A 27,500-nucleotide genomic window follows, 5' to 3' on the forward strand; every position below is an offset into this window, starting at 1 on the left:
AATCTGGATCAGTTTTTATCAGATCCGTTGCAGCCCCTTTTTTAGAGATTTGGGTATGGAGGAAAATAGAGAGGGTTGTGTTTTCTGACACTTGGTGAGTTCCCTGGAACACCGGGGACACATATTCATGTAGAAAAGACGTACAAAAGTGCATTTTGCATGATAGGTCCCCTTTAAAGAATCAATCGACCGGTTACAGCAGCGGCTCCCAACCTTTTTCACCTCAGGGTGTGTGTCTCAAAAATGTTCGCGGCCCACATTCAACCATAAACAATACGGAGGCTAAATAAAGTTCTGATTGGTCAATTCAGAACATGTGACACGTTGTTAATCCAGTAGAACAGACCGTTGCTAAGGAGGATCAAGAAACAGAAAGGAAAAGGGTTTCAAATACAAATAAATCTTAATTATGAAATGTTTCCACACAAATCATAATGTTTTGCAAATTATTTGGCGGCCCACTTGCAATGCCTTTGCGGCCCACTAGAGGGCCACGGCCCACAGGTTGGGAACGCTGGGTTACTGCATGGAGGGTCGGAAAAGTTAAGTTATTTCGTTTATGGTGATGGCTTGCAGTTTTCGTGACTAAGAATAACTTGTTTAAAATGTTAGGAACTGGTGACAAACTGGGGTGACATCTCATTAGACAGAGACAGGCATAACATAAGAGGTTTTGTGTTTCTGAATTAAACCAACTCAACTGGGTGAGAATGATTAGTTATGGTCTTTAGTAAATATGAATATGTCAAACATTTCAGACCAAAATAAAGAAAATGTTTTTGGGCAGAGTCTATTTAATATTTCAAAGACAAGTGTGTGTGTGTGTGTGTGTGTGTGTGTGTGTGTGTGTGTGTGTGTGTGTGTGTGTGTGTGTGTGTGTGTGTGTGTGTGTGTGTGTGTGTGTGTGTGTGTGTGTGTGTGCGTGTGCGCTGGGGTCTTCAGTGAAGTGGAGGAAGAGGAAAAGATGACCATTTCCTGCAGCTAGAAAATAAAACAAACAGGAAACAAGGAGCAGATTTCCCAAAGAGGAGCGAGGGTACACAGATAAAAACCAGGAGGAGAACCAGTGGGAGAACCAGGAGGAGAACCAGGAGGAGAACCAGGAGGAGAACCAGGAGAACGTCTAACAGCGAGGAGGAGGAAGGCATCTACCGCTAAAGAACATCAGGAATAACAACAGAAACACAGAAACTGAAAAGAAACACCGGCAAACAGCTCCTGACACACACACACACACACACACACACACACAGTGGCAGAGATGACAGAGTTTTGAGGAAAAAGTCCTGGATTAATTATCTTTTATTCTACAAAAACAGAAGAAAAAGGTAAGATTTGTAAATGATATCTTAGTGAATGTGTGTGAAGGTGTGTGTGAAGGTGTGTGAAGGTGTGTGTGAAGCAGTGGTTGCGTTAGACTTTTTCGTTGTCCGTCATTTTTTCGGACAGGATCGTACAATTTCCGTCATAATCCATTATTACCCGTCATTTTATTTTTCATGTTTTATAACCTGTTAAGCCCCAAAGACCCCGCCGGCGGGGCTTTTTTTTTTCACGACACTGTGTCTCAGGGCTTAATATTAAAAAAACTAAGAATATGTCATACCCTCCTAACGGGAAGAAACTCAGCTAACTGATGATACGAACCATTTTTACCGAAATAAAACACAAGTCTCACAAGAAGGGTCTAAATGAGCCCTGAGCGAAAACATGCTAACGCACTTAGCACAAAACTCTAGGTATAAATCGATCGATATACTTATCGGATCTGCACAAACAAGCTTATGCTAACAAACTGAGATTCCACAGATTATAGAAATATAAGTATCATCACTGAGCGATCAGAACTCGCGACAGGGGAAGCAAATACAGACATCACACGACGTAGCTTTAGGTAGCAAAACACGGAGATATGCTCACCTTTAGCTGTTATTCTGATCAAAAGTCGTGTTCAATGGCATTAAAACGAGAAAAACGCGGCTGAAAGTTAATCCATAGGTTAATCCAATGTGTCTGTCACTTTGAAAAAATTATTGATAATCCATAATTCCATTTTTATGTAAAAACCAGAGAATTAATATTAGCTGCTAATGGTAGCCACCAGAGTGTATCGCAGCTTCCGGTTTTGGCTACGCGTCACTCTCACTCCTTATTTGGTAACGTGAAGGCTCGAGTGATCTGTGATCTTGAATAGCGGTGAACGCTACAATATGAACAGGCTCGTGCTTGGCCCACTGGTATTGTTTGTTTATTTATTTTTAAAATGAACTAGCAACGCCGTGCTGTCATAGCAACTACTAAGCTACTGCAGCAAACAAATCCTGTAGGTAATCAACGAGGTCAAATACAAGACTAAACAATAGCTACTGAATATGCACACACTCGCCACCAAGGGGGTGTGAATGACTAAATAATAGTTACAGTAGAGTACAGTAGATCGCCCTCAGTCGACCTGGCCACTAAGGATGTCATATAATGTGGGCCGCTGGTGGATCTAATCTGTCAAAATGACGGACTGCTTTCAGATATTTCCGTCATTCTTGGAAAAATTCCGTCATAGACGGAAAATATTCGGTTAACGCGACTTCTGGTGTGAAGTGTGTGAAGGTGTGTGTGAAGGTGTGTGTGAAGGGTGTGTGTGAAGGTGTGTGTGAAAGTGTGTGTGTGTGAAGGTGTGTGGGAAGGTGTGTGTGATGGTGTGTGTGAAGGTGTGTGTGAAGGTGTGTGTGAAGGTGTGTAAAGGTGTATGTGAAGGTGTGTGTGAAGGTGTGTGTGAAGGTGTGTGTGAGGTGTGTGAAGGTGTGTGAAGGTGTGTTGGATGGTGTGTGTGAAGGTTGTTGTGTGGTGTGAAGGTGGTGTGTGAAGATGTGTGTGAAGTGTTTAAAGGGTGCCCGTGTTTGAATGGAGGGTGTGTGGGAGGTTGGGTAAAGGTGGTAGGTGAATGGGTGGGTGAAGGTGTGTGTGTGAAGGTGTGTGGTGAGGTGTGTGTGTGAAGGTGTGTGAAGGTGTGTGTGATGGTGTGTGTGAAGGTGTGTGTGAAGGTGTGTAAAGGTGTGTGAAGGTGTGTGTGAATGTGTGTAAAGGTGTGTGTGAAGGTGAGTGAAGGTGTGTGTGAAGGTGTGTGTGATGGTGTGTGTGAAGGTGTGTAAAGGTGTGTGTGAAGGTGTGTAAAGGTGTGTGTGAAGGTGTGTTTGAAGGTGTGTGTGAAGGTGTGTGTGTGAAGGTGTGTGTGTGAAGGTGTGTGTGAAGGTGTGTGTGTGAAGGTGTGTGTGAAGGTGTGTGTGAAGGTGTGTGTGATGGTGTGTGTGAAGGTGTGTGTGAAGGTGTGTGTGATGGTGTGTGTGAAGGGTGTGTGTAAAGGTGTGTGTGATGGTGTGTGTGAAGGTGTGTGTAAAGGTGTGTGAAGGTGTGGTGGAAGGTGTGTGAAGGTGTGTGAAGGTGTGTGTGAAGGTGTGTGTGAAGGTGTGAAGGTGTGTGAAAGTGTGTGTGAAGGTGTGTGTGATGGTGTGTGTGATGGTGTGTGTGAAGGTGTGAAGGTGTGTGAAGGTGTGTGTGAAGGTGTGTGAAGGGTGTGTGAAGGTGTGTGAAGGTGTGTGTGTGAAGGTGTGTGAAGGTGTGTGAAGATGTGTGTGAAGGGTGTGTGAAGGGTGTGTGAAGGTGTGTGTGAAGGTGTGTGAAGGTGTGTGTGAAAGTGTGTGTGAAGGTGTGTGTGAAGGTGTGTGTGAAGGTGTGTGTGTGAAGGTGTGTGAAGGTGTGTGTGAAGGTGTGTGTGTGAAGGTGTGTGTGATGGTGTGTGTGAAGGTGTGTGAAGGTGTATGAAGGTGTGTGAAGGTGTGTGAAGGTGTATGTATGAAGGTGTGTGAAGGTGTGTGTGAAGGTGTGTGAAGGTGTGTGAAGGTGTGTGAAGGTGTGTGAAGGTGTGTGAAGGTGTGTGAAGGTGTGTGTGAAGGTGTGTGAAGGTGTGTGTGAAGGTGTGTGAAGGTGTGTGAAGGTGTGTGAAGGTGTGTGTGAAGGTGTGTGAAGGTGTTCTGACGCCCTCTGGCCTTACACCTCTGAGATGGGTTTGTGAGATGGTTGTAGTATATCTGTGAAAGTGTAAAGTCAGCTGATGTTTAGAGAGCAGTTAGTGCTTCATGAGGTCAGTGTGTCGAATAAAGAGAAGTCCAGTCTTTCTGCTGCTTTCATACGCCTCAGAAACGAAACTGTGGAAAGAGAATTATTGTGTAAATAAATGTCCTTTTAAACTGAGCTGATGAAGCAGATTCACTTTCCCAATTCATTCCTTCTGTAAAGAATGCACATGAAGCTGATTCTGCCATGCTATCTTAGCTAGCTGTGGCAAAGGTTGTGCCTCTTTTAATCTAAACGTGAATTATTATTTAACATTTAACCAGAGCTGTTAAGTAACTAGGTAGATTTACAAAAGTACTGTACTTAAAGGGCCCATGTCATGGCCATTTCCACTGATCATAATTACATTGTTGAGGTATACTAAAATAGATTTATACTGTGCAATGTTCCAAACTCACATTGGTTTCGCATACAGCATCTCTGTCAAGCATGTGTATTCAGCAGTATTCACTCTCTCCACTAAACGACTCGTTGGAGCTCTTGTCCCCCCCTCCCTGTGAGCCTAGTGTGCTCCGATTGGTCAGCTCGGCCACTCTGTTCTGATTAGTCAACCACCAGAGAGGCTCCGCCCATGTCTAACAGTGCTTTTTCCGGCTGCTCTCAGCGGAACATCAGTCTTATAATGGCGTCGGTACAGCCGTATATTTTATACGCTAACTAACCGAACTGTACCTTCAACTGTTGTTATAGAAGAGTGTGACGGCCCCAGGGCCTTTGTCTTACGATGGGGTGGAGCTGAAGAGGCTAATCAGCGCGATCACGGACACCTGGCCGGAGCCGAGGTGCTAGCCAGCTGCCCGGAGTCAAACGGCGGCCCGTCTCTCCCTCCAAGCAGCTCAGCAATCCTCTCCCCTATCTCTGCATTTACCACAATAAATGTGCCCGTGGTTTTGTAAACTCGTGTATGTCTCCTTGCCTTTCCGTTGTGGCCTACGAGCCGGTCATAACAAAGAGTAAGTTATTTTTACCTGTTATAAACTACTACTGTTTGATGAGAAATCAAATCATGGTTTGCTATATATGAATGATATGTTATAGGAGCAAATAATTCAGGGAAGAAAGGATAGGCCTACTAAGTATTTCCATCAAACTTTATTTTTAGAAATGTACAAAATGAACATAAATATACATATATACACGGTATATCATCCATTCCTCCCCGTTGTCGGCATCTTGCTTATAGCAGCCGGGGCTTTTTAGGACGAGGCCTCAGTGTGGTAGTCCCGTCCCCGTCATGTATTGTCCGGCAGGATCTGGCTGGACGAAATAAAATGCAAATCACAAAATATTAGAGAAACTTAGTTGTTTTAGATTCGTTAGTAGTAGTTGTGGTAGGAGTGTGGATCTATCTAATCCATATATCTAATCAACACAGTAAGCTTGCCAGCTAATATGCTAACCTAGCTTTGTTTACCTTGGTAGCTAACGTTAGCTCGGAGGAACGGCAACTATAATGCAGTGTAATAAAACTACTATGAACAAAAGCTAGTGGTTCATATTAGGCTAGCAATAACGTGTTTATAATTGCAATCTTATACGGGTAGTCTGCTACGTTCGGTCATACATTGTAACGGTCATGTTTTTGCGCTAGCATGTATAGCTAGCCTCGTTAGCTAAACATGCAGTATGTACATGTACTGTCACAATGCACGGCAAATCACCCGGAGTATACTGTACGAGCTGGGCTTGTTTAGTGTAATAAAACCACTATGAACAAAAGCTAGTGATTCATATTAGGCTAGCAAGAACGTGTTTTCCAGAGCAAACCCATGTAGCTCCGTTGGTTAGCTCGGTAGCATACACCCTACGCCAGCTATAATGTAATTACGTTTCGCGACTGACCGTACGGTAAATCACCCGGAGTATACTGTCTATGAGTATTTCGTGTGTGATTGCAGACATTCTCCTGCTATGAGATACATGTATGTAAGGCCATCTGCTGATATTAGAGTTGATATATGGAAACGTTAGCACAGTTAGCACTGTGTCAATAGCTTAGCAGTCCGACACAGTTTACACATTTAAACAGTCTTGTTTGATAAATACACAAATAACAATGCAAACTTACAGGTTGTGTACCCGAATCTTCCCCTGCTCCAAACGGTCCAAACAAGCTGTGCATATCCGGCCTCAAACTGGGCAATGTTTTGGAAGCTTTCGTCTGTGAAATGCCGGTTCTTCGAACCTCTGAAGGAACAGTGTTAAAAATAAATTTCAACCACTGACTTCGTGGTGGTTCTTCCGTCGGTAGGACAAACAGCTCAGATTTCTCCTAACATTTCAGGAAACAGGTCCTTGGCAGTGGCATGACTGGATCGATTGTGAACTGAACCAGAGCTTCCAACAGTAAATGTTAGGCTGGCAGAGGGTGCGGCCAGCGCCGCTGGGTGTGGCCATAGCTCTTCGGGATTGGTCCATTTCGTTCCGGGTACGGCATGACATCATGCCGTACCCGGAACTAAATGGAAGACTCAAATGGGCAGTGACGTATCTCCAACGAGGCGTTTTGGGCAGGTATTTTCTGTGTTAGAGTTTTACTCGCTACAGGGTGTACTTTGAGGGTTTTGACTCTGCACACCGTTTACATGCATAAAAACCTTCATAACACACAAGGGGACGGGTAATAACCGGAAAAGCATGACATGGGAGCTTTAAATACAATTTAAATTAAGATAAGATAAGATGGAACTCTTTTTATCCCCTTGGGGAAATTCAGGCGTTAATTACTTGTACTTTTACTGTAACAGAGTATTCCTACACTCTGGTACTTCTACTTTTACTCAAGTACAAGATCTGAGTACTTCTACTTTTACTCAAGTACAAGATCTGAATACTTCTACTTTTACCCAAGTACACAATCTGAGTACTTCTCTGTTTGTTTACAGACATGTTTTCAGGAGGAAACTGAGATGGTTTCTCAGATATCAGACGTCTGTCCTCTCAGAGAAACTACAGTCCGAGTACTTCTTCTTATATTCCACTAGTACTTCTACTGTACCAGGGTATGTGTACTCAGTGGTATTACTACGCAAACTGAAGTATAATTAAGAGTACCTTTTTCTTTTCTATAAATGTAGCCCGAGGTCACACCCTGACTTTCTTTTTCAATGTCAAACTACTTCCTGTCTGCTGTTCATTTCCCCTCAGAGAAAGAAAATTACTTCATTCATCAGCGTTGTTATTACAGTGTGTGTGTGTGTGTGGTGTGTGTGTGTGTGTGTGTGTGTGTGTGTGTGTGTGTGTGTGTGTGTGTGTGTGTGTGTGTTGCATTCCTGCAACCTGGAGTCATCGGTCAGTCAGCTGGTAAACACATACACACTTCACAAAAGAGCTGACACAATACTCAGTTACTCTGCATTCAACACACACACACACACACACACACACACACACACACACACACACACACACACACACACACACACACACACACACACACACACACACACACACACACACACACACACACACACACACACACACACACACACACACACACACACACACACACACACACGATATATTGTGGAGAAGCTGAGATGTGCATTAGAGAAACGTCAGGTATTGATTTCCTGCAGGAAGTCACTCAGGAAATATTATGAATCTAATTATTAATTATTGACGAGACGCCTCAACGGGAAGCTGTTCTTAAAAGCTCTTTAAAGAGTTATATCAGTATGTAGTGTCTCTACTTTAAAGAGTCCTCTCCTGCTGATGTTCAGGTGTATATCAGTATGTAGTGTCTCTACTTTAAAGAGTCCTCTCCTGCTGATGTTCAGGTGTATATCAGTATGTAGTGTCTCTACTTTAAAGAGTCCTCTCCTGCTGATGTTCAGGTGTATATCAGTATGTAGTGTCTCTACTTTAAAGAGTCCTCTCCTGCTGATGTTCAGGTGTATATCAGTATGTAGTGTCTCTACTTTAAAGAGTCCTCTCCTGCTGATGTTCAGGTGTATATCAGTATGTAGTGTCTCTACTTTAAAGAGTCCTCTCCTGGTGTTTATCAGTATGTTTTGCCCTTAGCCTATAATGTACAATGTGTTTGAGCGCTAGCCAATAGGAACGTGAGTGTTCCATAGTGATGTCACTGTGTTCCAGAAGTAAACAACATCATGATTGATCGTATTTTGTATGAATATTAAATGAGCCACAAAAAAAGTATACACACACATTTGATGAAAAACGCTTGTCATCCAATAATATGACATCCCCACTATTACTTGCAAAACAAACAAACAACCAAAAACCTACAAAATAAACAAAAACAAACAAAAAACTAACTAAAAACCAGTTCCCCCACCTACTCTTTCTTGTGCCGACTTCCCACCGCACCTGAACGCAGCACAGCCTCAGTGTGTGTGTGCGTATGCGTGTGCGTGCGTGCGTGCGTGCGTGCGTGTGTGTGTGTGTGTGTGCAGCAGAGTGTGTGTGTATCACTCGCTCCGAGCTGCAGAGGGAGGCGGTGTTTCTCTGACTTTCAGCCGGCTTTGGAGCTCCACTCTCCCGGGAACTTCTCTCCTCAGTGTCCGCCTCTCGAACACTTTTCCCCGGCTTCTGCTCAGACTTTGTCCCGCTGATCCTCCGCCATGGCTCCCCGCTGTGAGTACACACACCGCTGCTGATGGAGGGTTACATTACTCTTTGATTCATGGAACAACAAAGTGGGAGGAATTAATTTTGTGGAGAAAATGACGAAGGGTTTTCACGTTTTTATAAAGGAAGCTGCTCGAAGAAAAACTCTTATTCTCGAGTTTAAAAGTCTAATAAAAAATCGAGAAAATGTCCTCAAGGTGACTCGTTCAAATGTCTGTGTAACAAACAGAAAGAGACACTTCAATATCAGGGATACAAGTTATAAAAGCTTCAGATGTGAGAATTGACTTTATTCTGTCATTAATGCTGGAAAACTAACTTTGAGATAAATATCTGCACAATCACGTTTTAATAAAGTAGATTATATTCTTAAGAAGAAGTTTAAAAATATATTAATTAGTGAAAATGTCCTCTTCATGAATCTCAAGGTGACTCGTTCAAATGTCTGTATTAAAAAGCTGCAGATTTTAATACATGTTTTAGGTATAAATGACACTTTTTTTCATTTTTGCTTGAAAAGTCACTTTGAAGATGAAATATATAAATCACAAATTCTTGTAAAAGAGACTTTATTATGGATTTAAAATGTAGATAAAATCCTCTTTATGATTCTCAAGGTGACTCGTTCAGATGTCTGTCTAAAAACAGGAATATAATAGAAGTCAGAGTTATAAAAGCTGCTTAAAGAGGTACAAATTAAACCTTTTTAATCTGTCATTTTAGCTGAAAAACTAATTTAAGTTTTAAGATAAATACCTGCAAAAACATGTTTTAAAAAATCTGATTATATTCTTGAGTAGAAGTTTAAAAAGTGGATTAATTAGTGAAAATGTCCTCTTTATGAAGCTCAAGGTGACAGGTTCAAATGTCTGTATTAAAAACGGAAAGAAATACTTAAACACAATTGCAATTTTACTTGAAAATTAACTCCTATTTGAATACCTGTTATAGGTTAATCTTATAGTAGAATATAAGATACATTATCTGGATTAAAAGTGTGTAAATAACTCTATAGAATATATATATAAAGTGTGATTTGATAAAAAAAACAGTTTGATAAAGTTTTTGTGACTTTGACTTGTCAGTGAAGTCGGTGCGTTTGAGGAATGCAGGAAATGTGATGATTAACTGGTTCTGGGTGGAGAGTCTTGTGTAAGGAGCTCTTTACATCTCAAATAAAGAAGATGTATGTAATCCCAGATATCTGTGAGGGAGCCAGACGTTAAGGGTTTTTATTGATCATTAATAACACTTTTAGTTTTGAGGAGCACTTCAATCAGATTTATCCTCTTTTTTACGCTTTTATTGACATAAAAAATGCAGTATAATAGTATTGTGGCACAAAACAAACACATATATGTTATTCCATATGATTAGCAACTTAAAGGTCTCATCATATGCTTTTCCGGTTATTACCCGTCCCCTTGTGTTATGAAGGTTTTTGTAAACGGTCTGCAGAGTCACAAACCCTCAAAGTACACCCTGTAGCGAGTCAAACTCCAAAGGCCCCAACACACCAGGCCGTATTCGGCCGTCTTGCGTTGTCTGGCGACAACGCGTTCCTTGTCGCCCAAAGTCAATTTGGTGTGTCCCGAACCCTCGGCCGTGACACGCCTTATTTGGCCTTTCACGGTCGACACCCGGCCAATCGGCCAAAATACGGCCACAAGCTATCGGGCCAAGAAACCACTCTGATCAGCTGTTCAGCTAGCAAATGAGAAGCGAAACGGAAGTGAGGGACGTAAACAAATGATTAAAAAAGGCACAGGACAGCAGCTAAACACCAGCAGGTGATACTTAAAGACATCAAACATAGCCCTTAAATGTCCTCTCTTACCTCCCACACATAGCAGGGACATCTCTGATATCGGCGGGAGCGTCCCCGGCTGTCCTCTGCTGAGAGCTCCGTGATTTGTTTGGTCAAGTCCGGTTTTTCATCTCATCGTAAATTTAGCAAGAAGTGGCCATTACTACATTGCTGACTCAATAAACTACACACCCGCCAGAACACTGCGATCATCAGATGCAGGTCTATTAACTGTGATTTGATAGTATGTCTGCACTTTATGTGCTCATTTCATCATGCATGTATTTTTATATTCTAAAACATGTTTTCGATGGACGAGAGTGAAAATGGAACGCACACGCTATTTGTTTGTTTATATCAGTCTGTTCTTCTTCTCTGTCTTCCGGTTGTTGCCTCTTTTGAATGACGAATACACACTACCGCCGCCTGCTGGTAAGGAGAGTTATTGCCACTCACGCATGCGCAGTTCGTACGTGCTCGGCTGAAGTCTTTGCGGTGATTTCCAGTGCGACACACGGCCAAGACGCAGGAGAACTCGTCGATGGAACAGTCGATGTCGGTGTCGGCGAGTTCTCTGGTGACTGCCTGGTGTGTCAGGGCCTTAACACAGAGAAGACCTGTCTATGCTGCCCCAGAACGCCTCGTTGGACATTTCTCTTTTTCTTCTTGGGTACAGTGACGTGCCCATACCCAAATGGACCCATTGGTCCAAATGGACCAATCCGTGGAGCAGTTACGTTATGTCCGCGGAGCCGTTACGTTAACACACACACACACACACACACACTCAATCTTTTCTCAGCTGCAGCTCCGCCGATTTCTCCTCCCTGAGACGGCGGGACGCGGCGAGGCTGTGAGTCGGTGTGTGAGCACACACACAAACTCCCAGCCAGGCTGCGGGTGTGTGTTCGGACTGGGTTTCGCTGTGTCTCGCTGTCTCGCAGACGGCCACTGGGCTCACAGGGAGGGGGGGGGCAGGAGCTCCAACAAGCCGTTTAGGACAGAGAGTGAATACACATACTGTACAGAGATGCTGTATGAGAAACCAATATGAGTTTGGAACATTGAACAATATAAATCTATTCTAGTAGACCTCAACAATGGAATTATGATCAGTAGAAATGGCCATGACATGGGACCTTTAAATACATATTTTAAACATTGAATAACTTTATAATTAAGACCTATTTTATGAAAAAATCACGTACATTTTGAAATTTTACCGGAAAATCCTGCAATATCTCAAAAGACGACATCTTCGTATTGATTGGTCAACCGCTTAGAGATGTCCCGCCCCCTAGCCTATCACGCACAATGTGTTAGCCAATAGGAGCGTGAGTGTTCCATAGTGATGTCATTATGTTTCGGAAGTAAACAAAGGAGTCCAATGGAGGCGAAAAAAGGAAAGGGAGAAAAGGGCCTCTTTAAGTGGTGGTGCGTTCACTGACACATTCTCAGGGTTTTTTACATTCTTCACTAAAGTGCATAGCGCTGAGTCGGAGAGTTTCTATGTTTGTTATTCCTCTTCTTCTTCTTCCTCTTCCTCTTCCTCATCCACTACTTAAAATATACATGTTCAATAAATAATACATTAAAAAAACAAAAACTTTAAAATTTAATATTTCACATACATTACTGGATATTTTGATAAATGAACTTCCTGTTGTACGATACATACGTCTGATTGCCTTTGACCTTTGACCCCTCCCCTGTAATGTTGGCGCCCTGCAGTGAGAGTCCCTGAACGCATCACGCTGCTTCACAGCATTCAATCTGACAGATAAAAAGACTCTCATTAAAGAAACTCATTAAAAACAGTCTGTTAGCGAGTATTAAAAACCTCTGGAATGTCCAATTTGACCAATCAGAATTGAGTACTAAGCCGTTTCATAATAAATCTTAACTTCCTAGATTTTGCCTTTCATCTCTACAAATATCACACACACACACACGCACGCACGCACGCACGCACGCACGCACGCACGCACGCACGCACGCACGCACACACACACACACACACACACACACACACACACACACACCTCACCTTCAGACTTGACACCTGTTAAACCTCATTTAGTGTGACCCGTACACAGGAAGCCAGAGTCAGTGTTTTTAGTGAAAACATGTTTTTCAGATACTTTAAGTATAAACATCAGCTCTGTCGTCAGGTAGAATAGTAGTGTTCAGGTGTGTTCAGGTGTGTTCAGGTGTGTTCAGGTGTGTTGTGTTCAGGTGTGTTCAGGTGTGTTGTGTTGAGGTGTGTTGTGTTCAGGTGTGTTCAGTTGTGTTGAGGTGTGTTGTGTTCAGGTGTGTTGTGTTCAGGTGTGTTCAGGTGTGTTCAGGTGTGTTCAGGGGTGTTGTGTTCAGGTGTGTTCAGGGGTGTTGTGTTCAGGTGTGTTCAGGTGTGTGTTCAGGTGTGTTGTGTTCAGGTGTGTTCAGGTGTGTTCAGGGGTGTTCAGGTGTGTTGTGTTCAGGTGTGTTCAGGGGTGTTCAGGTGTGTTGTGTTAAGGTGTGTTCAGGGGTGTTGGGTTCAGGTGTGGTGTGTTCAGGGTGTTGTTGTTCAGGTGTGTTCAGGGGTGTTGGTTCAGGTGTGTTCTGTGTGTTCAGGTGTGTTAAGGTGTGTGTGTTGTGTGTTTTGTGTTGTGTTTAGGTGTGTTGTGTTCAGGTGTGTTCAGGTGTGTTCAGGTGTGTTGTGTTCAGGGGGTGTTCAGGGTGTTGGTTCAGGTGTGGTGTGTTCGGTGTGTTGTGTTCAGGTGTGTTCAGGCGTTTCAGGTGTGTTCAGGTGTGTTCAGGTGTGTGTTCATGTGTTTCAGGTGTGTTCAGGTGTGTTCATGTGTTTCAGGTGTGTTCAGGTGTGTTCATGTGTTCAGGTGTTCAGGTGTGTCAGGTGTGTTCTGGTGTGTTCAGGTGTGTTAAGGTGTGTTGTGTTTAGGTGTGTTGTGTTCAGGTGTGTTGTGTTCAGATGTGTTCAGGTGTGTTCAGGTGTGTTGTGTTCAGGTGTGTTCAGGTGTGTTGTGTTCAGGTGTGTTCAGGGTGTTCAGGTGTGTTGTGTTCAGGTGTGTTCAGGGGTGTTGTGTTCAGGTGTGGTGTGTTCAGGTGTGTTCAGGTGTGTTCAGGTGTGTTCAGGTGTGTTGTGTTCAGGTGTGTTCAGGTGTGTTTAGGGGTGTTCAGGTGTGTTGTGTTCAGGTGTGTTCAGGGGTGTTGTGTTCAGGTGTGGTGTGTTCAGGTGTGTTGTGTTCAGGTGTGTTGTGTTCAGGTGTGTTCAGGTGTGTTGTGTTCAGGTGGTTTGGTGTGTTCAGGTGTGGTGTGTTCAGGTGTGTTGTGTTCAGGTGTGTTCAGGTGTGTTCATGTGTGTTCAGGTGTGTTCAGGTGTTTCAGGTGTGTTCAGGTGTGTTGTGTTCAGGTGTGTTCAGGTGTGTTCATGTGTGTTCGGTGTGTTCAGGGGTGTTGTGTTCAGGTGTGTTTGTGTTCAGGTGTGTTCAGGTGTGTTAAGGTGTGTTGTGTTTAGGTGTGTTGTGTTTAGGTGTGTTGTGTTCAGGTGTGTTGTGTTCAGATGTGTTCAGGTGTGTTCAGGTGTGTTGTGTTCAGGTGTGTTCAGGTGTGTTCAGGTGTGTTGTGTTCAGGTGTGTTCAGGGGTGTTGTGTTTAGGTGTGTTGTGTTCAGGTGTGTTCAGGTGTGTTGTGTTCAGGTGTGTTAAGGCGTGTGTGTTCAGGTGTGTTGTGTTCAGGTGTGTTAAGGCGTGTTGTGTTCAGGTGTGTTGTGTTCAGGTGCGATGTGTTCAGGTGTGTTCAGGTGTGTTGTGTTCAGGTGCGATGTGTTCAGGTGTGTGTGTCCAGGTGTGTTCAGGTGTGCTGTGTTCAGGTGTGTTGTGTTCAGGTGTGTTCAGGTGTGTTGTGTTCAGGTGTGATGTGTTCAGGTGTGTTCAGGTGTGCTATGTTCAGGTGTGTTCAAGTATGATGTGTTCAGGTGTGTTCAGGTGCGATGTGTTTAGGTGTGTTCAGGTTTGTTGTGTTCAGGTGTGGTGTGTTCAGGTGTGCTGTGTTCAGGTGTGGTGTGTTCAGGTGTGTGTTCAGGTGTGTTGTGTTCAGGTGTGATGTGTTCAGGTGTGTTCAGGTGTGCTGTGTTCAGGTGTGGTGTGTTCAGGTGTGGTGTGTTCAGGTTTGCTGTGTTCAGGTGTGGTGTGTTCAGGTGTGTTCAGGTGTGTTGTGTTCAGGTGTGGTGTGTGTTCAGGCGTGTTCAGGTGTGTTGTGTTCAGGTGTGGTGGTTGTGTTCAGGCGTGTTCAGGTGTGTTGTGTTCAGGTGTGGTGTGTTCAGTTGTGCTGTGTTCAGGTGTGCTGTGTTCAGGTGTGGTGTGTTCAGGTGTGCTGTGTTCAGGTGTGCTGTGTTCAGGTGTGTTCAGGTGTGTTGTGTTCAGGTGTGGTGTGTTCAGGCGTGTTCAGGTGTGTTGTGTTCAGGTGTGTTGTGTTCAGGTGTGGTGTGTTCAGGTGTGTTCAGGTGTGTTGTGTTCAAGAGTACATCTTCAGTATCAGTTGATCCTTTATTTTTAATATCAAATATAGGCCAGAACTGAGACATCAATTAAAGGAAAGGACATACAAATATTCTGCATGTCGCATTTTATTTCAGAATAAGAGCTCAAATACTCAGCACACACACGTCTGATTATGTCTGTAGTTATAAAAACACACATTTAAATGCAATTTTGGGGTTTTACCAACTTTCTTCTCCTCTGATCCACTGGAAGTCTTCAGTAATGAGGGCAGATTTCTTAGAGGTGGCTGATGGGACTTTGGATCCACTCTCAGTGTTTATGGTTCCTCATCAATCATCCACCGCCCCAGAAACAGACCTCAGATAAGTCTCAAAGCTGAGAGGACGTTATGTTCTGTGACACATTAACAGCTTAGTTCCTGCTCTTATTTTGAAACATGAAAAGAGACATGCAGAGTTTGTTTCACGAGAATATTTTATTATTTAAAGTCACGGTTTAACATGGTGGGCGGAGGGATACGGTGAAGAAATAGATCCAGCTTCTGTCCAGCCGGGACTGTTTCATTTATTAAATGTCTGTTTAGTTTAAAACAAAACAATAAATATGTACTAGAAGAAAACATAGCTGTTACCGGGCAACAAGGCCCTGGTCAAAGACACTGATGTTGCATTATGGGAAATGTAGTATTTAGTGTTTCTACATTTTTTATGCATTTATGTCCATTTTCTTCTTCATGGAAGTGCCTCATGTGTGTGTCAGTGTATGTGTGTGTCCCCTGGTCTCCCAGATGTGTGCGTCACTCTTTAGTGTCCCCTGGTCTCCCAGCTGTGTGCGTCACTCTTTAGTGTCCCCTGGTCTCCCAGCTGTGTGCGTCACTCTTTAGTGTCCCCTGGTCTTCCAGCTGTGTGCGTCACTCTTTACTGTCCCCTGGTGTCCCAGCTGTGTGCGTCACTCTTTAGTGTCCCCTGGTCTCCAGCTGTGTGCGTCACTCTTTAGTGTCCCCTGGTCTTCCAGCTGTGTGCGTCACTCTTTAGTGTCCCCTGGTCTCCCAGCTGTGTGCGTCACTCTTTACTGTCCCCTGGTCTCCCAGCTGTGTGCGTCACTCTTTAGTGTCCCCTGGTCTCCAGCTGTGTGCGTCACTCTTTAGTGTCCCCTGGTCTCCAGCTGTGTGCGTCACTCTTTAGTGTCCCCTGGTCACCCAGATGTGTGCGTCACTCTTTAGTGTCCCCTGGTCTCCCAGCTGTGTGCGTCACTCTTTAGTGTCCCCTGGTCTCCCAGCTGTGTGCGTCACTCTTTAGTGTCCCCTGGTCTCCCAGCTGTGTGCGTCACTCTTTAGTGTCCCCTGTTCTCCCAGCTGTGTGCGTCACTCTTTAGTGTCCCCTGGTCTCCCAGCTGTGTGCGTCACTCTTTAGTGTCCCCTGGTCTCCCAGCTGTGTGCGTCACTCTTTAGTGTCCCCTGGTCTCCTCAAGTTGCTGAATGTTCTCTAAACGCTGCACGTGTTGTTGCTGAATATTTTTCTTCATGTGGAACATTTGGGTTTCTATATCTGCATCCTTTCTGAAGCTGCAGCAGGTTCCTTCCTCAGAAATATTGTATATTCTTATACAATTATATAAAGGAACTACAGATAAGGTTTGAACAGGAAGTGGCTGCATGATGGATTTATTCTTGTATTCCTGTTTTTATTTCTGAGTGTTCTGGCTGTTTCCTCCAGCAGACATACATCAGCTGATTATCTACACAGCCATTAGTCATGACACACACACACACACACACACACACACACACACACACACACACACACACACACACACACACACACACACACAGGGCTGTGCCTGCGTCTGATTGGATATCTGCTTCTCTTCCTGACTTCCTGTTTGTGTTTTGTGACGTTTGGGAAAGCCTCGACCTCAACGTCCTTCACATGTGACGTTAAACACGAACACATTTTAGCTTATTTGGGGTCCCCTCTTCAGAAGAGACATTTAAAAAAAATAAACCCCTAACCCTAACCCTAATAATTATTTATTTTTATAATTTAAAAATGTTTTTAATAAAGATTTTTAAAAGATTTTAATTATTATTGTTTTAAACATAATACAAAATATTAAAAACATATTTAAAAATTATTATAAAAAATATGAAATGTCAACTATACTTGAATCCTTGGTGAATTAGCATTGAAAGATGAATTCACTCAGCTCTGCATAACCCTGATCTCCTATTTTCATTCATTCATCTCCTTGAGCTCTATGAACCGTCTGTAGCTGTAAATTCACATTTGGAGATGGAAACCCCGCGGTGACGCTCTGACGCTGTAATGTGGAAGTGGGCGTGGTTTAATCTGAACATGGTTGGAAAAGAAAAGATGCCCGGCTCAGAATCGCCTTCCTTTCCCTCCATTGTTTGTGTCCGATGCCCTGAGACCTCCTGCAGAAAGAGTATTTATGGAAGCAACGCTGAATCACTTCCTACTTTACCCTCACTGAGTGTGTGTGGGGGGGCACTTCCTAAGTGTGTGTGTGTGTGTGGTGTGTGTGTGTGTGTGTGTGGTGTGTGTGTGTGTGTGTGTGTGTGTGTGTGTGTGTGTGTGTGTGTGGTGGTGTGTGTGTGTGGTGTGTGTGTGTGTGTTGTGTGTGTGTGTGTGTGTGTGTGTGTGTGTGTCTATTTCTGGCTGTGTGAGCTGGTGAGACGGCTAAACCAACACTCTGAACAACATCCGCTCAAATGCCTTCACTCTGAAACTGTATTTCCTACTTAGTTTCCAGCGCCTGATATATATATATATGAACCTGAACATCAGCAGGTGAGGACTCTTTAAAGTAGAGACACTACATACTGATATACACCTGAACATCATCAGGAGAGGACTCTTTAAAGTAGAGACACTACATACTGATATACACCTGAACATCACAGGAGAGGACTCTTTAAAGTGAGACACAACATACTGATACACCTGAACATCAGCAGGATAAGACTCTTTAAAGTAGACACAACATACTGATATACACTGAACATCAGCAGGAGAGGACTCTTTAAAGTAGAGACACTACATACTGATATACACCTGAACATCAGCAGGAGAGGACTCTTTAAAGTAGAGACACTACATACTGATATACACCTTGAACATCAGCAGGAGAGGACTCTTTAAAGTAGAGACACTACATACTGATATACACCTGAACATCAGCAGGAGAGGACTCTTTAAAGTAGAGACACTACATACTGATATACACCTGAACATCAGCAGGAGAGGACTCTTTAAAGTAGAGACACTACATACTGATATACACCTGAACATCAGCAGGAGAGGACTCTTAAAGTAGAGACCTACATACTGATATACACCTGAACATCAGCCAGGAGAGGACTCTTTAAAGTAGAGACACTACATACTGATATACACCTGAACATCAGCAGGAGAGGACTCTTTAAAGTAGAGACATACATACTGATATCCCTGAACATCATAGGGAGGACTCTTATAGACACTACATACTGATATACACCTGACATCAGCAGGAGAGGACTCTTTAAAGTAGAGCACTACATACTGATATACACCTGAACATCAGCAGGAGAGGACTCTTTAAAGTAGAGACACTACATACTGATATACACCTGAACATCAGCAGGAGAGGAACTCTTTAAAGTAGAGACACTACATACTGATATACACCTGAACATCAGCAGGAGAGGACTCTTTAAAGTAGAGACACTACATACTGATATACACCTGAACATCAGCAGGAGAGGACTCTTTAAAGTAGAGACACTACATACTGATATACACCTGAACATCAGCAGGAGAGGAACTCTTTTAAAGTAGAGACACTACATACTGATATACACCTGAACATCAGCAGGAGAGGACTCTTTAAAGTAGAGACACTAACATACTGATATACACCTGAACATCAGCAGGAGAGGACCTCTTTAAAGTAGAGACACTACATACTGATATACACCTGAACATCAGCAGGAGAGGAACTCTTTAAAGTAGATGCACTACATACTGATATACACCTGAACATCAGCAGGAGAGGACTCTTTAAAGTAGAGACACTACATACTGATATACACCTGAACATCAGCAGGAGAGAACTCTTTAAAGTAGAGACCCCACATACTGATATACACCTGAACATCAGCAGGAGAGGACTCTTTAAAGTAGAGACACTACATACTGATATGCACCTGAACATCAGCAGGAGAGGACTCTTTAAAGTAGAGACACTACATACTGATATACACCTGAACATCAGCAGGAGAGGACTCTTTAAAGTAGAGACACTACATACTGATATACACCTGAACATCAGCAGGAGAGGACTCTTTAAAGTAGAGATACTACATACTGATATACACCTGAACATCAGCAGGAGAGGACTCTTTAAAGTAGAGACACTACATACTGATATACACCTGAACACTCAGCAGGAGAGAACTCTTTAAAGTAGAGACACTACATACTGATATACACCTGAACATCAGCAGGAGAGGACTCTTTAAAGTAGAGACACTACATACTGATTTACACCTGAACATCAGCAGGAGAGGACTCTTTAAAGTAGAGACACTACATACTGATATACACCTGGACATCAGCAGGAGAGGACTCTTTAAAGTAGAGACACTACATACTGATATACACCTGAACATCAGCAGGAGAGGACTCTTAAAGTAGAGACAACTACATACTGATATACACCTGGACATCAGCAGGAGAGGACTCTTTAAAAGCAGAGACACTACAATACTGATATACACCTGAACATCAGCAGGAGAGGACTCTTTAAAGTAGAGACACTACATACTGATATACACCGGAACATCAGCAGGAGAGGACTCTTTAAAGTAGAGACACTACATACTGATATACACCTGAACATCAGCAGGAGGGGACTCTTTAAAGTAGAGACACTACATACTGATATACACCTGAACATCAGCAGGAGAGGACTCTTTAAAGTAGAGACACTACATACTGATATACACCTGAACATCAGCAGGAGAGGACTCTTTAAAGTAGAGACACTACATACTGATATACACCTGGACATCAGCAGGAGAGGACTCTTTAAGGTAGAGACACTACATACTGATATACACCTGAACATCAGCAGGAGAGGACTCTTTAAAGTAGAGACACTACATACTGATATACACCTGAACATCAGCAGGAGAGGACTCTTATAGTAAGAGACACTACATACTGATTATACACCTGAACATCAGCAGGAGAGGACTCTTTAAAGTAGAGAACTACATACTGATATAACACCTGGACATCAGCAGGAGAGGACTCTTTAAAAGTAGAGACACTACATACTGATATACACCTGACATCAGCAGGAGAGGACTCTTTAAAGTAGAGACACTACATACTGATATACACCTTGACATCAGCAGGAGAGGACTCTTTAAAGCATAGACACTACATACTGATATACACCTGAACATCAGCAGGAGAGGACTCTTTAAAGTAGAGACACTACATACTGATATACACCTGAACATCAGCAAGGAGAGGACTCTTTAAAGTAGAGACACTACATACTGATATACACCTGAACATCAGCAGGAGAGGACTCTTTAAAGTAGAGACACTACATACTGATATACACCTGAACATCAGCAGGAGAGGACTCTTTAAGTAGAGACACTACATACTGTATACACCTGAACATCAGCAGGAGAGGACTCTTTAAAGTAGAGACACTACATACTGATATACACCTGAACATCAGCAGGAGAGGACTCTTTAAAAGTAGAGACACTACATACTGATATACACCTGAACATCAGCAGGAGAGGAACTCTTTAAAGTAGAGACCCCACATACTGATATACACCTGAACATCAGCAGGAGAGGACTCTTTAAAGTAGAGACACTACATACTGATATGCACCTGAACATCAGCAGGAGAGGACTCTTTAAAGTAGAGACACTACATACTGATATACACCTGAACATCAGCAGGAGAGGACTCTTTAAAGTAGAGACACTACATACTGATATACACCTGAACATCAGCAGGAGAGGACTCTTTAAAGTAGAGATACTACATACTGATATACACCTGAACATCAGCAGGAGAGGACTCTTTAAAGTAGAGACCCTACATACTGATATACACCTGAACATCAGCAGGAGAGAACTCTTTAAAGTAGAGACACTACATACTGATATACAACCTGAACATCAGCAGGAGAGGACTCTTTAAAGTAGAGACACTACATACTGATTACACCTGAACATCAGCAGGAGAGGACTCTTTAAAGTAGAGACACTACATACTGATATACACCTGGACATCAGCAGGAGAGGGACTCTTTAAAGTAGAGACACTACATACTGATATACACCTGAACATCAGCAGGAGAGGACTCTTTAAAGTAGAGACACTACATACTGATATACACCTGGACATCAGCAGGAGAGGACTCTTTAAAGCAGAGACACTACATACTGATATACACCTGAACATCAGCAGGAGAGGACTCTTTAAAGTAGAGACACTACATACTGATATACACCTGAACATCAGCAGGAGAGGACTCTTTAAAGTAGAGACACTACATACTGATATACACCTGAACATCAGCAGGAGGGGACTCTTTAAAGTAGAGACACTACATACTGATATACACCTGAACATCAGCAGGAGAGGACTCTTTAAAGTAGAGACACTACATACTGATATACACCTGAACATCAGCAGGAGAGGACTCTTTAAAGTAGAGACACTACATACTGATATACACCTGGACATCAGCAGGAGAGGACTCTTGTAAAGTAAGAGACACTACATACTGATATACACCCTGAACATCAGCAGGAGAGGACTCTTTAAAGTAGAGACACTACATACTGATATACACCTGAACATCAGCAGGAGAGGACTCCTTTAAAGTAGAGACACTACATACTGATATACACCTGAACATCAGCAGGAGGGACTCTTTAAAGTAGAGACACTACATACTGAATATACACCTGGAACATCAGCAGGAGAGGACTCTTTAAAGTAGAGACACTACATACTGATATACAACCTGAACATCAGCAGGAGAGGACTCTTTAAAGTAGAGACACTACATACTGATATGCACCTGAACATCAGCAGGAGAGGACTCTTTAAAGTAGAGACACTACATACTGATATACCTGAACATCAGCAGGAGAGGACTCTTTAAAGTAGAGACACTACATACTGATATACACCTGAACATCAGCAGGAGAGGACTCTTAAAGTAGAGACACTACATACTGATATACACCTGAACATCAGCAGGAGAGGACTCTTTAAAGTAGAGACACTACATACTGATATACACCTGAACATCAGCAGGAGAGGACTCTTTAAAGTAGAGACACTACATACTGATATACACCTGAACATCAGCAGGAGAGGACTCTTTAAAGTAGAGACACTACATACTGATATACACCTGAACATCAGCAGGAGAGGACTCTTTAAAGTAGAGACACTACATACTGATATACACCTGAACATCAGCAGAGAGGACTCTTTAAAAGTAGAGATACTACATACTGATATACACCTGAACATCAGCAGGAGAGGACTCTTTAAAGTAGAGACACTACATACTGATATACACCTGAACATCAGCAGGAGAGAACTCTTTAAAGTAGAGACACTATATACTGATATACACCTGAACATCAGCAGGAGAGGACTCTTTAAAGTAGAGACACTACATACTGATTTACACTGAACATCAGCAGGAGAGGACTCTTAAAGTAGAGACACTACATACTGATATACACCTGGACATCAGCAGGAGAGGACTCTTTAAAGTAGAGACACTACATACTGATATACACCTGAACATCAGCAGGAGAGGACTCTTTAAAGTAGAGACACTACATACTGATATACACCTGGACATCAGCAGGAGAGGACTCTTTAAAGCAGAGACACTACATACTGATATACACCTGGACATCAGCAGGAGAGGACTCTTTAAAGTAGAGACACTACATACTGATATACCTGAACATCAGCAGGAGAGGACTCTTTAAAGTAGAGACACTACATACTGATATACACCTGAACATCAGCAGGAGAGGACTCTTTAAAGTAGAGACACTACATACTGATATACACCTGAACATCATCAGGAGAGGACTCTTTAAAGTAGAGACACTACATACTGATATACACCTGAACATCATCAGGAGAGGACTCTTTAAAGTAGAGACACAACATACTGATATACACCTGAACATCAGCAGGATAGGACTCTTTAAAGTAGAGACACAACATACTGATATACACTTGAACATCAGCAGGAGAGGACTCTTTAAAGTAGAGACACTACATACTGATATACACCTGAACATCAGCAGGAGAGGACTCTTTAAAGTAGAGACACTACATACTGATATACACCTGAACATCAGCAGGAGAGGACTCTTTAAAGTAGAGACACTACATACTGATATACACCTGAACATCAGCAGGAGAGGACTCTTTAAAGTAGAGACACTACATACTGATATACACCTGAACATCAGCAGGAGAGGACTCTTTAAAGTAGAGACACTACATACTGATATACACCTGAACATCAGGCAGGAGAGGACTCTTTAAAAGTAGAGACACTACATACTGATATACACCTGAACATCAGCAGGAGAGGACTCTTTAAAGTAGAGACACTACATACTGATATACACCTGAACATCAGCAGGAGAGGACTCTTTAAAAGTTAGAGACACTACATACTGATATACACCTGAACATCAGCAGGAGAGGACTCTTAAAGTAGAGACACTACATACTGATATACACCTGAACATCAGCAGGAGAGGACTCTTTAAAGTAGAGACACTACATACTGATATACACCTGAACATCAGCAGGAGAGGACTCTTTAAAGTAGAGACACTACATACTGATATACACCTGAACATCAGCAGGAGAGGGACTCTTTAAAGTAGAGACACTACATACTGATATACACCTGAACATCAGCAGGAGAGGACTCTTTAAAGTAGAGACACTACATACTGATATACACCTGAACATCAGCAGGAGAGGACTCTTTAAAGTAGAGACACTACATACTGATATACACCTGAACATCAGCAGGAGAGGACTCTTTAAAGTAGAGACAACTACATACTGATATACACCTGAACATCAGCAGGAGAGGAACTCTTTAAAGTAGAGACCCCACATACTGATATACACCTGAACATCAGCAGGAGAGGACTCTTTAAAGTAGAGACACTACATACTGATATGCACCTGAACATCAGCAGGAGAGGACTCTTTAAAGTAGAGACACTACATACTGATATACACCTGAACATCAGCAGGAGAGGACTCTTTAAAGTAGAGACACTACATACTGATATACACCTGAACATCAGCAGGAGAGGACTCTTTAAAAGTAGAGATACTACATACTGATATACACCTGAACATCAGCAGGAGAGGACTCTTTAAAGTAGAGACACTACATACTGATATACACCTGAACATCAGCAGGAGAGAACTCTTTAAAGTAGAGACACTACATACTGATATACACCTGAACATCAGCAGGAGAGGACTCTTTAAAGTAGAGACACTACATACTGATTTACACCTGAACATCAGCAGGAGAGGACTCTTTAAAGTAGAGACACTACATACTGATATACACCTGGACATCAGCAGGAGAGGACTCTTTAAAGTAGAGACACTACATACTGATATACACCTGAACATCAGCAGGAGAGGACTCTTTAAAGTAGAGACACTACATACTGATATACACCTGGACATCAGCAGGAGAGGACTCTTTAAAGCAGAGACACTACATACTGATATACACCTGAACATCAGCAGGAGAGGACTCTTTAAAGTAGAGACACTACATACTGATATACACCTGAACATCAGCAGGAGAGGACTCTTTAAAGTAGAGACACTACATACTGATATACACCTGAACATCAGCAGGAGGGACTCTTTAAAGTAGAGACACTACATACTGATATACACCTGAACATCAGCAGGAGAGGACTCTTTAAAGTAGAGACACTACATACTGATATACACCTGAACATCAGCAGGAGAGGACTCTTTAAAGTAGAGACACTACATACTGATATACACCTGACATCAGCAGGAGAGGACTCTTTAAAGTAGAGACACTACATACTGATATACACCTGAACATCAGCAGGAGAGGACTCTTTAAAGTAGAGACACTACATACTGATATACACCTGAACATCAGCAGGAGAGGACTCTTTAAAGTAGAGACAACTACATACTGATATACACCTGAACATCAGCAGGAGAGGACTCTTTAAAGTAGAGACACTACATACTGATATACACCTGAACATCAGCAGGAGAGGACTCTTTAAAGTAGAGACACTACATACTGATATACACCTGAACATCAGCAGGAGAGGACTCTTTAAAGTAGAGACACTACATACTGATATGCACCTGAACATCAGCAGGAGAGGACTCTTTAAAGTAGAGACACTACATACTGATATGCACCTGAACATCAGCAGGAGAGGACTTATAAAGTAGAGGACACTACATAACTGATATACACTGAACATCAGCAGGAGAGGACTCTTTAAAGTAGAGACACTACATACTGATATACACCTGAACATCAGCAGAGAGGACTCTTTAAAGTAGAGACACTACATACTGATATACACCTGAACATCAGCAGGAGAGGACTCTTTAAGTAGAGACACGACATACTGATATACACCTGAACATCAGCAGGAGAGGACTCTTTAAAGTAGAGACACTACATACTGATATACACCTGAAACATCAGCAGGAGAGGACTCTTTAAAGTAGAGACACTACATACTGATATACACCTGAACATCAGCAGGAGAGGACTCTTTAAAGTAGAGACACTACATACTGATATACACCTGAACATCAGCAGGAGAGGACTCTTTAAAGTAGAGACACTACATACTGATATACACCTGAACATCAGCAGGAGAGGATCTTTAAAGTAGAGACACTACATACTGATATACACCTGAACATCAGCAGGAGAGGACTCTTTAAAGTAGAGACACTATATACTGATATACACCTGAACATCAGCAGGAGAGACTCTTTAAAGTAGAGACACTACATTACTGATTTACACACTGACATGGCAGGAGAGGACTCTTTAAAGTAGAGACACTACATACTGATATACACCTGGACATCAGCAGGAGAGGACTCTTTAAAGTAGAGACACTACATACTGATATACACCTGAACATCAGCAGGAGAGGACTCTTTAAAGTAGAGACACTACATACTGATATACACCTGACATCAGCAGGAGAGGACCTTTAAAGCAGAGACACTACATACTGATATACACCTTGACATCAGCAGGAGAGGACTCTTTAAAGTAGAGGACACTACATACTGATATACACCTGAACATCAGCAGGACGAGGACTCTTTAAAGTAGAGACACTACATACTGATATGCCACCTGAACATCAGCAGGAGAGGACTCTTAAAGTAGAGACACTACATACTGATATACACCTGACATCAGCAGGAGAGGACTCTTTAAAGTAGAGACACTATACTGATTATACACCTGAACATCAGCAGGAGAGGACTCTTTAAAGTAGAGACACTACATACTGATATACACCTGAACATCAGCAGGAGAGGACTCTTAAAGTAGAGACACTACATACTGATATACACCTGAACATCAGCAGGAGAGGACTCTTTAAAGTAGAGACACTACATACTGATATACACCTGAACATCAGCAGGAGAGGACTCTTTAAAGTAGAGACACTACATACTGATATACACCTGAACATCAGCAGGAGAGGACTCTTTAAAGTAGAGACACTACACACTGATATACACCTGAACATCAGCAGGAGAGGACTCTTTAAAGTAGAGACACTACATACTGATATACACCTGAACATCAGCAGGAGAGGACTCTTTAAAGTAGAGGATACTACATACTGATATACACCTGAACATCAGCAGGAGAGGACTCTTTAAAGTAGAGACAACTACATACATGATATACACCTGAACATCAGCAGGAGAGCGACTCTTTAAAGTAGAGACACTACATACTGATATAACACCTTAACATCAGCAGGAGAGGACTCTTTAAGTAGAGACACTACATACTGAATTACACACTGAACATCAGCAGGAGAGGACTCTTTAAAGTAGAAGACACTACATACTGATATACAACCTGAACATCAGCAGGAGAGGACTCTTTAAAGTAGAGACAACTACATACTGATATACACCTGAACATCAGCAGGAGAGGACTCTTTAAAGTAGAGACACTACATACTGATATCAATACACCTGGAACATCAGCAAGGAGAGGAACTCTTAAAGTAGAGACACTTACATACTGATATACAACCTGAACAGCAGGCATGGGGAGAGGACTCTTTAAAGTGA

General features: G+C 42.5%; 1 protein-coding gene and 1 pseudogene across 1 annotated transcript in view; both read left to right on the plus strand.

Annotated features, from left to right (window-relative positions):
* LOC117497366 overlaps positions 1–1,127 on the plus strand; it is a 2,217-nt pseudogene extending 1,090 nt beyond the window's left edge.
* Positions 1,128–8,554: 7,427 nt separating this feature from the next.
* exoc3l2b (exocyst complex component 3-like 2b) overlaps positions 8,555–27,500 on the plus strand; it is a 66,878-nt gene continuing 47,932 nt past the window's right edge. The window contains exon 1 of the mRNA XM_034149323.1: positions 8,555–8,730. The gene's annotated coding sequence lies outside the window, so the exon portion shown is untranslated. The remainder of the gene's footprint in view (positions 8,731–27,500) is intronic.

This window comes from Trematomus bernacchii, unplaced genomic scaffold (assembly GCF_902827165.1).
Source record: "Trematomus bernacchii unplaced genomic scaffold, fTreBer1.1, whole genome shotgun sequence".
NCBI lineage: Eukaryota > Metazoa > Chordata > Actinopteri > Perciformes > Nototheniidae > Trematomus > Trematomus bernacchii.